Raw genomic sequence first — 13,785 nt, forward strand, 5'->3', positions numbered from 1 at the left:
TACTCTCATACAGTACACTAGTACTCTCATACAGTACACTAGTACTCTCATACAGTACACTAGTACTCTCATACAGTACACTAGTACTCTCATTCATACACTACACTAGTACTCTCATACAGTACACTAGTCCTCTCATATAGTACACTCATACAGTACACTAGTACTCTCATACAGTACACTCATACAGTACACTAGTACTCTCATACAGTACACTAGTACTCTCATATAGTATACAAGTACTCTCATACAGTACACTAGTTCTCTCATTGAGTACACTAGTCCTCCTCTACAGTACACTAGTACTATCATTCATACAGTACACTAGTACTCTCTATACAGTACACTAGTAACTCTCATTGAGTACACTAGTCCTCTCATACAGTACACTAGTACTATCATTCATACACTACACTAGTACTCTCATACAGTACACTAGTCCCTCCCATAGTACACTCATACAGTACACTAGTACTCTACACAGTACACTCCATACAGTACACTAGTACCTCACACAGTACACTAGTACTCTCATATAGTATACAAGTACTCTCATACAGTACACTAGTTCTCTCATTGAGTACACTAGTCCCTCCATACAGTACACTAGTACTATCATTCATACGTACACTAGTCTCCTCATACAGTACACTAGTCCTCTCATACAGTACACTAGTACTCTCATACAGTACAATAGTACTCTCATACAGTACACTAGTACTCTCATACAGTACACTAGTACTCTCATACAGTACACTAGTACTCTCATACAGTACACTAATACTCTCATACAGTACACTAGTCCTCTCATACAGTACTCTAGTACTCTCATACAGTACTCTAGTACTCTCATACAGTACTCTAGTACTCTCTAAAGTTAATGTGATTTTACACTAAAGTCTGATCCATTTAAGAGATTTTTCATTTTTAATTCCATGAAACTAGAAAACCACTGTAACACTTTACAATCATCTTAATACTGACCTGAGAGTTTCCAGTTTACAGTGTGGACTCTGAAGTCCAGCAGAGAGATTCTTCACTCCTGAATCCTTCAGGTTGTTCTGACTCAGGTCCAGGTCTCTCAGACTAGAAGACTCAGAGCTGAGAAGCTCAGAGACAAGATCTTCACAGCTTCTCTCTGACAGACCACAGTCCCTCAGGCTGTAAATAAATGAACACAATTAACAACATTGGTCTTAATGTTAAATGTGTCTGAGAGCCAGGTTTTTAGTTATGTAATCTTTTTATTTTCTCTGCCTAATGAATATATTATTTGTGTTTGTCTAAGAATATTTGTGTTGATCAGTCTGCCTTAAAGGGTCATTTTGGGGTTTTTCAACCTGGACCCCATTTGTGTTTAAATGGTAATTTAAGGCAGAAGAGAGGGAGAAAGAGGGAGAGAGAGAGAGGGAGAGAGAGAGAGGGAGAGAGAGAGGGAGAGGGAGGTAAAGAGAGAGAGGGGAGAGAGAGAGGGAGAGGGTGAAAGAAAGAGATACATAGAGAGCAGAGAGGGGAGAGAGAGAGGAGAGAGAGAGGAGAGGGAGGTAAAGAGAGAGAGGGGAGAGAGAGAGGAGAGGGTGAAAGAAAGAGATACATAGAGAGCCAGAGAGAGGGAGAGAGAGGGGGAGAGAGAGGGAGAGGGTGAAAGAAAGAGATACAGAGAGAGCCGAGAGAGAGCAAGAGAAGGAGAGATAGGAAGAGAGAGAGAGAGAGAGAGAGAGAGAGAGAAATAGGACACACACACAAAAAGTAGTACTCTCATATGGTACTCTAGTACTCTCATACAGTAGACTAGTACTCTCATACAGTACTCTAGTACTCTCATACAGTACACTAGTACTCTCATACAGTACACTAGTACTCTCATACAGTACTCTAGTACTCTCATACAGTACACTAGTACTCTCATACAGTACACTAGTACCTCATACAGTACTCTAGTACTTCATACAGTACACTAGTACTCTCATACAGTAGACTAGTACTCTCATACAGTACTCTAGTACTCTCATACAGTACACTAGTCCTCTCTTACAGTACACTAGTACTCTCATACAATACACTAGTACTCCTATACAGTACACTAGTACTCATACAGTACACTAGTACTCTCATACAGTACTCTAGTACTCATACAGTACACTAGTACTCTCATACAATACACTAGTACTCTCATACAGTACCTAGTACCCCATACCTGTACTCATACAGTACTAGTACTCATACAGTACCTAGTCTCTATACAGTACCTAGTAATCCATACAGTCTCTAGTACTCTCATACAATACACTAGTACAAGCACGTTCGACTACTAGTACTTCATCAGTACTCTAGTAAATCAACACTTACAACAAATCAGTATCCAGTTACACTATAGTATCATACAGTACCTAGTACCTCATACAATACACTAGTACTCCTATACAGTACCTTAGTACTTCATACAGTACTCTAGTACTCTCATACAGTACACTAGTCTCTCATACAGTACCCTAGTACTCTCATACAATACACTAGTACTCTCATACAGTACACTAGTACTCTCATACAGTACACTAGTACTCTCATACAGTAGACTAGTATCTCATACAGTACTCTAGTACTCACACAGTACACTAGTACTCTCATACAATACACTAGTCCTCAATACAGTACTCTAGTACTCTCATACAGTACACTAGTACCTCATACAGTACTCTAGTACTCTCATACAGTACACTAGTACTCTCATACAGTACTCTAGTACCATACAATACACTAGTACTTATACATACCTAGTACCTCATACAGTACACTAGTACTCATTTCTTCATACAGTACCTAGTACCATACATACACTACAACCCCATCAGTACTAGTAATACACACTAGTACTCATACAATACACTAGTACTAAATACACAGTACTCTCATACAGTACTTATCAGTACTTACTACCTTTACCTCAAGAACACACCAACACACTAATTCAACATACAGTACTTATAAATAACCTACATACAAACACAGATCAAACACTAGTACTCTCATACAGTACTCTAGTACTCTCATACAATACACTAGTACTCTCATACAGTACTCTAGTACTCTCATACAGTACTCTAGTACCTCATACAGTACACTAGTCCCTCACACAGTACTCTAGTACCTCATACAATACACTAGTACTCTACACAGTACTCTAGTCTCCATACAGTACTCTAGTACCTCATACAGTACACTAGTCCTCTCATAGCAATTAAACTCTACACAATACACTAGTACTCTCATACAGTACTCTAGTACCTCATACAGTACTCTAGTACCTCATACAGTACTCTAACTCTACACAATACACTAGTACTCCATACAGTACTCTAGTACTTACACAGTACTCTAGTACTCTCATACAGTACACTAGTCCTCTCATACAGTACTCTAGTACTCTCATACAGTACACTAGTCCTCCCCATACAGTACTCTAGTACTCCTCACAGTCACTAGTCCCCATACAGTACTCTAGTACTCCTACACAGTACCTAGTACCCTCATACAGTACTCTAGTACCTCATACAATACACTAGTACTCTCATACAGTACTCTTAGTACCTCATACAGTACTCTAGTACTCTCATACAATACACTAGTACTCTCATACAGTACTCTAGTACTCTCATACAGTACACTAGTCCTCCCATACAGTACTCTAGTCCTCTCATACAGTACTCTAGTTCTCTCATACAGTACACTAGTCCTCCCATACAGTACTCTAGTTCTCCATACAGTACACTAGTCCCTCCCATACAGTACCTAGTCCCTCATACAGTACTCTAGTACTCCATACATACACAATCCTCATACAGTACTCTAGTTCTCCTCACACAGTACACTAGTCCTTCATACAGTACTCTAGTACTCTCATACAGTACACTAGTACTCTCATACAGTACTCTAGTACTCCTCAATAACCTAGTACCTCTACATACATATCCTCCTACAGTACTCTAGTACTCTCATACAGTACTCTAGTACTCTAATACAGTACTCTAGTACTCTCATACAGTACTCTAGTACTCTCTAAAGTTAATGTGATTTTACACTAAAGTCTGATCCATTTAAGAAATTTTTCATTTTTAATTCCATGAAACTAGAAAACCACTGTAACACTTTACAATCATCTTAATACTGACCTGAGAGTTTCCAGTTTACAGTGTGGACTCTGAAGTCCAGCAGAGAGATTCTTCACTCCTGAATCCTCCAGGTTGTTCTCACTCAGGTCCAGGTCTCTCAGACTAGAGGACTCAAAAGCTGAGAACTGAGGACAGATCTTCACAGCTTCTCTCTGACAGACCACAGAGACTCAGCCTGAAATAAATGAACACAATTAACAACATTGGTCTTAATGTTAAATGTGTCTGAGAGCCAGGTTTTTAGTTATGTAATCTTTTTATTTTCTCTGCCTAATGAATATATTATTTGTGTTTGTCTAAGAATATTTGTGTTGATCAGTCTGCCTTAATAGAATAGAATAGAATAGAATAGAATAGAATAGAATACACTTTATTGTCCCCGAGGGGAAATTTGTCTTGGGCACAGTGCCACATCCGTTGCTTCACAACACAGACAATATGTAACATAAAAACATTCTCAAGTTAAATACAATAAAATAAAGTAAAATAAAATCAACATAAAAGTGAGATCAGCACAGCGTCCTGAGACACAAGGACACAAAAGGACAAAAGACAAAAGGACACACATGACAGCACAGAAAGCACAACATCCTGAGAATTAACTGCAATTAAAGTGCAAAGTGCAGAAACAGCTGGGTATTTACTGCACCCTGCTCTGCTGGGCTAAGATTTACTACTGGAGTTCAGCAGCTTGACAGAAGTTGGAATAAATGATAACTTTAGTCTGTTTGTTTTACATCGGTAGGCACACGCACTCTTCTGCCTGATGGCAGTAGTTCATATTCAGGGAAGAGAGGAGGGTGTAGAGAGTCTGCTGGGATTTCTTTCAGCCTGTTTTCTGACTGCTTGCTCATACAGGCTCTGTATGGGCTTGTACTCTTTCCTCCCTATTATCCTCATAGCTGCCTTGTGTGTGCTGACCAGCCTGCTTTTTAGCTGTGCTGTTAGGTTGCCAAACCATGCTGTGATTCCATATCTAATAATGCTCTCCAGAATCGCCCGGTAGAACATGAGCATGATCTGGCTGCTTACTCCATACAGTCTCAGTCGCATTAAAAAGTATAATCTCTGCTGCAATTTATTACACAGATGGTCAATGTGTGTTTTCCAGCAGAGAAGATTGTCTAAAAGGGTAATTTAACAAAGAGAGGAAGAAAAGGGAGAGAGGAGAGAGGGAGAAACACAGAGAGAGAGAGAGGGAGAGAGATACAGAGAGGGAGGAAAGGAGAGGGCAAGGGAGAGAGAGAGAGAACACAGAGAGGGAGCAAGAGAGAGAAGGAGAGAGAGAGAGAGAAGAGACAGAGAGAGAGAGAGAGAGGGAGAGACAGAGAGAGAGGGAGGGAGAGACGGAGATAAGAGAGAGAGAGAGTCCAGGTTGAAAAACCCCAAAGTTACCCTTTAGCACACACACCATCTCAACTGGCTTATCATCAGGACAGCGTCTCTTTTTCTGCCCGAGAGTGTTGCGCGTGCCGTTTGCGGTGTGGAAGCACGTGTCCTCGCTATTCTCCGACATGCACTCTAACAATGCAGCCCTATTTTCTGATACCGTGGGGGGCCGCCACAGTCAAATCAACATAGAGGAAACACTGTAACTGTCTGACAACATTAGAGGTAAGTATCCTACAGAGATGGACCTTTTAAAACCTCTTTAAGACCTTTTTGTTTAACCAGAAACAGCTCTGCTCTGTCTCCACTAGCACTAAACCCACCAGACTCCATTTATAAAAACTATACTTTTAGCGTGTATAGAGCCAACATATTTCCACATGTAAATCAGTAATCTATGTTTTCATTTCAACCAAAACTATAGTTTTGATGGTTGGAAAAGTAGAAAGATGAACCCAAGCAACGGCTTTTCATAGCTTCATTTTGTTTACTGTTGACTTTGAAAAAGAGTGTATTTTACGATGCTAAAATTACTTTTTATTTATATGGACTCTAGTGGGTTTAGCGAACGTAATTCTGCCGATGTTGTAATGTTAAAAAAGGATCTTAATCTTTAACAGAAAGGTCTATCTCTATAGGGATCCTTTCCATAATGTTGTCAGACGCTTAGAATAATAATCTGAGTCTGTCAGCAGCAAAACAAGCACTTTTGTGGACGTAAATTGAATGTGCACAACTGCCCAATAACTTAAATTGTAGATTGTTTCACTGAATGCTGACTGCAGTGATCTTACTTAATACTGGACCAATGTCAAAGATTGTTGTTCATCAGACACTCAGACACAAAAACATTGTTAAATAGAGTCCAGGTTGAAAAACACCCAAAGTTACCCTTTAACAGAGATGAAAATATGAGAAACCACTGGTCTTAAAAGTTAATCTGATTTTTACACAAAAATCTGGTAAATATAAGAGAGAATTTTCATTTTCAATTTCATGAAACTACAAAACCACTGTAACACAAACATTGTTTATTTGTTATGTATAACATTTAACATATTTTAAAGTGTTCATGTATCCACTTACTGAGCTTTGTTGGAGGCTTTGACCACTGGCAGCAGCCTCAGAAGAGCCTTTTCTGAAGCGCCGTATTTATTCAGGTCAAACTCATCCAGATCTTTCTCTGATGACAGTAAGATGAAGACCAGAGCTGACCACTGAGCAGGAGACAGTTCATCTGTGGAGAGACGTCCTGAACTCAGGTACTGTTGGATCTCCTCTACTAGAGAACCATCATTCAGTTCATTCAGACAGTGGAACAGATTGATGTTTCTTTCTGCAGAGGAGTTCTTCCTGATCTTCTTCTTGATGTACTCAACTGTTTCCTGATTGGTCTCTGAGCTACTTCCTGTTTGTGTCAGCAGACCTCGTAAGAGTTTCTGATTGGTCTGCTGTGAAAGACCCAGGAGGAAGCGGAGGAGCAAGTCCAGGTGTCCATTTGGACTCTGTAAGGCCTCGTCCACAGCACTCTGGTAGAGATATGTCAGTGTAGATCTGACTTTAAATAGATTAGACCACCATTTTGCTTCTGACAGCAGGTTGACTCCAGAGTTGGTGAAGGTCAGATGGACATGAAGAGCAGCCAGAAACTCCTGAACACTCAGATGGACGAAGCTAAACACGTTGTCCTGGTAGAGTCCTCTCTCGTCTTTAAAGATCTCTGTGAACACTCCTGAGTACACTGAGGCTGCTGTGATATCGATGCCACACTCTGTCAGGTCTGATTCATAGAAGATCAGGTTGCCTTTCTGCAGCTGCTCAAAAGCCAGTTTTCCCAAAGACTTGATCATTGTACCACTCTTTGGACTCCAGGGTGAATCTGTCTCAGCTCCTCCATCATATTTGACGTTCTTACGTTTGGTCAGAACCACCAGGAAGCGGATGTACATCTCAGTCAGGGTCTTGGGCAGCTCTCCTCCCTCCCTGGTCTTCAACATGTCCTCCAGAACTGTAGCAGTGATCCAGCAGAAGACTGGGATGTGACACATTATGTGGAGGCTTTGTGATGTCTTGATGTGGGAGATGATTCTGCTGGCCTGCTCCTCATCTGTGAATCTCTTCCTGAAGTACTCCTCCTTCTGTGGGTCAGTGAACCCTCTGACCTCTGTCACCATGTCAACACACTCAGGAGGGATCTGATTGGCTGCTGCAGGTCGTGTGGTTATCCAGAGGCGAGCAGAGGGAAGCAGTTTCCCCCTGATGAGGTTTGTCAGCAGCACACCCACTGAGGTGGACTCTGTAACATCAGTCAGGATCTCAGTGTTGAGGAAGTCCAGAGGAAGTCGACACTCATCCAGACCATCAAAGATGAACACAACCTGGAACTCTTCAAACCTGCAGATTCCTGCTTCTTTGGTTTCACTAAAGAAGAGATGAACAAGTTCCACCAAGCTGAACTTTCTCTCTTTCAGCACATTCAGCTCTCTGAAGGTGAATGGAAATATGAACTGGATGTCCTGGTTGGCTTTGTCTTCAGCCCAGTCCAGAGTGAACTTCTGTGTTAAGACTGTTTTCCCGATGCCAGCCACTCCCATTGTCAGCACTGTTCTGATTGGTTCATCTCCTCCAGGTGGGGATTTAAAGATGTCTTCATGTCTGATTGTTGTTTCTGGTCTGTCTGGTTTCCTGGATGCTGTTTCAATCTGTCTGACCTCATGTTCATCATGGACCTCTTCAGTCCATCCCTTTGTGATGTAGATCTCTGTGAACATCTGATTCAGACCGGTTTTGTGGCCTGCTTTGGCAATCCCCTCAAACACACACCGGAACTTTGTTTTTGAGTTGGATTTGACTTTTTGCTGGCATGCAACAATAATCTCTGAATGAATAAAACAATGAAATCAATAAGGGGTTGTTCCAGTGAATTTGAATATTCATGACATCAATTCAGCCCATTAGACACTAGGTCCTGAATAGGTTAACTATTGTAAAATGATGTGGATGTTTGTTTGGGGGCTTGTTCTATAATCCACGGTGCAACACACATATGTCTATCTTTAATAGGGACATATTAGCTACTGTGTTGAAATCTTCATGATATACAAGTATGATGTTTGTTTTAATCCATAATGATTATGGTTTACCTGCAGGTTCTGTGATGGTCTTTGATACATTCTCCACTTCTCCTCCACCTTTCTGATTCATCTTGTCTAAAACTATCCTGGTCACTTTAGACGTGTTTTCATTGTAGGTCTGGAACATCTGATCCACTGTGTCCATCCGGTCTGCATTCTCCAGTCGACACAGTGGGATTGTTGGGAAGTCTTCTAGGACCTCCTGCTGCTGGAGGAGCCACTTGAAGCGTTTAAAGTCTTCGGCTCCCAAATCTTCTAAAGTTCTTACGAGGTCCGATTTCTCCATCTTTTGTCGCTGCAAACATTCAAAAGAAAATCATCACCATATAGCATTTATTTGGGTAATAAAATACTCAGATTATCAAAACAGGCCAGTTTTGTAGATTGAGTTATGATTTTTTTTAATTAGTTTAAAGTTAAAAGCATACTATGCAGTTTCCGTTTTTTGTCAAACAGCTAGTCCTAGTGTCACATGGTGCTCTTTGGATGCTTTTATATAGACCTTAGTGGTCCCCTAATACTGTATCTGAAGTCTCTTTTATATAGACCTTAGTGGTCCCCTAATACTGTATCTGAAGTCTCTTTTATATAGACCTTAGTGGTCCCCTAATACTGTATCTGAAGTCTCTTTTATATAGACCTTAGTGGTCCCCTAATACTGTATCTGAAGTCTCTTTTATATAGACCAGTGGGGGCCCCTAATACTGTATCTGAAGTCTCTTTTATATAGACCTTAGTGGTCCCCTAATACTGTATACGAAATCTCTTTTATATAGACCATAGTGGTCCCCTAATACTGTATCTGAAGTCTCTTTTATATAGACCTTAGTGGTCCCCTAATACTGTATCTGTAGTCTCTTTTATATAGACCTTAGTGGTCCCCTAATACTGTATCTGAAGTCTCTTTTATATAGACCTTAGTGGTCCCCTAATACTGTATCTGGAGTCTCTTTTATATAGACCTTAGTAGTCCTCCCTAATACTGTATCTGAAGTCTCTTTTATTATACCTTAGTGGTCCCCTAATACTGTATCTGGAGTCTCTTTTATATAGACCATAGTGGTCCCCTAATACTGTATCTGAAGTCTCTTTTATATAGACCTTAGTGGTCCCCTAATACTGTATCTGAAGTCTCTTTTATATAGACCTTAGTGGTCCCCTAATACTGTATCTGGAGTCTCTTTTATATAGACCTTAGTGGTCCCCTAATACTGTATTTGAAGTCTCTTTTATATAGACCTTAGTGGTCCCCTAATACTGTATCTGAAGTCTCTTTTATATAGACCTTAGTGAGAAGGTGATTGGCTGCAATCTCCCACCGCTCCAGGACCTTTACGCCACCAGGACTCTGAAGTGTGCTGGAAAGATTGTGGCTGACCCCTCCCACCCCGGACACAAACTCTTTGAGCCACTCACCTCTGGCAGGAGGCTGAGGTCCATCAGGACCAAAACCTCACGCCACATGAACAGCTTTTTCCCTCCGCCACTAGCATTATTAACAGGGCCCGGAAACCACCCTGGTTCTCCACCTGGCTCTTCATACCACTGTTCTCTCTGTCCTAATGCCTTTGTTCTTTATTTATCTATTTTATTTTATTTCTATCTTTATTTTTAAATTTAATACATACTGTGTACATATACTATTATATTGTTTATACCTATACTTATATGTTTTAATATTACATTTAGAGAATGTGTGATGTGCACCAACAACACCAAAACAAATTCCTTGTATGTGGCAAAACGCGTGCTGGCAATAAACCTTTCAGTTCGGATTCTGATTGATGAGCAGAGGTGTTGGATGGGGGGCTGCAGAGAGAAAACGCGCCACTCCTCTAGCGTGATCTGTATCTGTTTTTAATCAGGGTCAGTGTGGAAAACCCACTACTCACACAAACAGCGTCAGGCGCACCTCTCGAAAATTACTTTGGCGGTCCGCTCAGCCGTGGCTTGGTAGCGTTGCATTTCAGATCAAGGGAGAGGGTTAACTTCTCCTGGTTCTCCTTCTCCATCAACACCATGAGATCAAGGAGAGGGTTAACTTCTCCTGGTTCTCCTTCTCCATCAACACCATGAGATCAAGGAGAGGGTTAACTTCTCCTGGTTCTCCTTCTCCATCAACACCATGAGATCAAGGAGAGAGTTAACTTCTCCTGGTTCTCCTTCTCCATCAACACCATGAGATCAAGGAGAGAGTTAACTTCTCCTGGTTCTCCTTCTCCATCAACACCATGAGATCAAGGAGAGAGTTAACTTCTCCTGGTTCTCCTTCTCCATCAACACCATGAGATCAAGAAGAGGGGTTTACCTTCTCCTGGTTCTCCTTCTCCATCAACACCATGAGATCAAGGAGAGGGTTAACTTCTCCTGGTTCTCCTTCTCCATCAACACCATGAGATCAAGGAGAGGGTTAACTTCTCCTGCTCCAGATCTCACCAGTGTGGTCAGAAAGAACAGAGGAGACTCTTTGGTTCTCTCACTAGGACTCTAGAGTCTACTACTCTCTGAAGATAATCACCATCACTCTCTCTCGCTACCGCACAACCACCCACCAGAGGTGTGAATCTTCACTGATCTCCGATTCAATTATGATTATCATGTCAGCGATTTGATATCTCGATGCATCACGATGCGTCAAATCCATGTTTCTATTAAAGCCATGTAGGATATTTAATTCATGGCTTTCAAGCTTCAAAAATCAAACATTCTGCAGTGCTCTAAATCTAAATAAACTAGATACATAAACTATAAATAATATAAATAATGGATTATGAGCCTGCCGATTATCGATGCAGCATTGTCCATGTCCACAATTCGATGCATCGATTATTTGATTAATTTCAACATCACACACACACACACACACACACACACACACACACACACACACACACACACACACACACACACACACAGTATACCCAAGTATAAAGATCAGGCCACTTATGTAGGCTACAGCGAGAGCTCTGTGTGGAGCCTCCTCCCAACTGTAAAACGGCCTTTAGTGGAGATCTGGGGGAACTCGCTCTCCACAGACAACCATGAACGCGTGATCAGCGTTCCTCCCAGTCCCTGTCCCACTGCAGCAGAGGTGCAGCCTCAGACCCCCACCAGGTGAAACCTAACTCTAACTCAGGATCATATTTGCTAAGTTTTTAGCTGGGTCCTGTCTCCTCCCTTAATGCTGACTTCTGTTGACTTGGGACAAGGAAACGATGCATTTTAAATCTAATACACACACGCACAATTACCGATATCAATAGAGCAGCATACAGTTATTTTTTCTTTGCGTGTCGTTGCTCTTTAGCGCCCCCCAGGGGAGGCGCGACTCACCTACTGAAAACCCCTGATGCAGCCTATTGTATTCTGTATTCTTGTATTGTATTGAATGTGTAACTGTGTGTTGTCTTGCACGCTTATGCTTTTCTTGGCCAGGTCACCGTTGTTAATGAGAATCTGTTCTCAACGGCCTACCTGGTTAAATAAAGGTTAAATAAAAATAATAAAATAAGGGCTGTTTTCTTCTACAAAATTAAATATCTGAAGTTAAATGTACAGTGTAAGACACGTAAAAAGAAACGAATGTCAAGATCAATATTGTGTATGGCTGCCGACGGGATTTTCACAGACTAACATGTCACGTCTCTGGCATAGACTACAGTAAATATTATTATTATTATTATTATTATTATTATTATTATTATTATTATTGTTATTATTATTATTATTATTATTATTATTATTATTATTATTTATTAAAATAGGATGCATATGCATTAGTTGTATTCTCAATTTAATTTACAGAGCAATCCCTGCAAAGTGTTTAGGTTGACTATAGAAGAGACTAGGATTAGTGTGTCTGACAGGGTGGGGTGTAGCATCAACCCTAAAACACACACACACACACACACACACACACACATAGTGACACACACATAACACACACACACACACACAGTGACACATACACACACACACACACACACACACACATACACACACACATGTGACACACACATAAACAAACACACACACACACACACACACACACACACACATAGTGACACACACATACACACACACACACAGTGACACATACACACACACACACACACACACATAGTGACACACACATACACACACACACACACACACACACACATAGTAGTACACACATACACACACACACACACACAGTGACACATAAAACACACACACACACACACACACACACACACACACACACACATAGTGACACACACATACACACACACAGTGACACATACACACACAAAGCCACCCACCCACACACACACACACACACACACACACACACACACACACACACACACACACACACACACACACTAAAACTTTGTGTCATTGAACCGCACAACTTCCTGTTTCGGTTTATTTTGCTTTTCAGCAACAATAAAACCTTCACCAACAAGTCTCGGTGGATTTTCTGAACTTTGTGAATCTCTAGTTAGTTCGGCTCGATGGATTCCACCCAGCAGCTCCTAATGTTAGAAATCTTATGCAGGGCTCTCAAGTTTTGAACAGAGTTCAGAGTGAGATTTTGGCGGCAGGGGTTTGGGTGGGGACGGAGTCTGATCTGATAAATGACATAAATGTAGGCCTGTGCTCGATTGAAGAAATTCTTAGTCGACTAACACTCATTCAATTGTATCGACTAATCCATTAGTTGATTTAATCGACAGATCTGTAAATCTGAGTTTCTCTGCAAAGAGTCATGCAAAATGATGCATATATTGAATAAGATGATGCCTCCTTTGCATATTTAAACACAACATTTCAGAAAATGTGTAATACAACAAAAAATGGCCTTAATGAAAGTAATCAAAGTAGGTTTCACGGTCATATCTCTTAGGTAAAATGTCAACCCTTAATTCTTGTGTTTACCAGAGATGAGCTCGTACATTTCTTGGTAATAAGTCATTCAGCATGAAAACAGCATCAGACATGACTAATGGACTAAAGAGATCTAAGTTGAGTAAGACCAAAACCACCGATTAGTCCACTAATCCACTAAGAGGGAGCAGCCCTACATATACGTACAAATAATTTTTATT

General features: G+C 40.8%; 1 pseudogene; it reads right to left on the reverse strand.

The window, feature by feature from the left end:
• The window catches only part of LOC120546464, a 275,615-nt pseudogene that overhangs the window by 176,416 nt on the left and 85,414 nt on the right, over window positions 1-13,785 (reverse strand).

Source organism: Perca fluviatilis, chromosome 18 (assembly GCF_010015445.1).
Source record: "Perca fluviatilis chromosome 18, GENO_Pfluv_1.0, whole genome shotgun sequence".
In the NCBI taxonomy this organism is placed as follows: domain Eukaryota; kingdom Metazoa; phylum Chordata; class Actinopteri; order Perciformes; family Percidae; genus Perca; species Perca fluviatilis.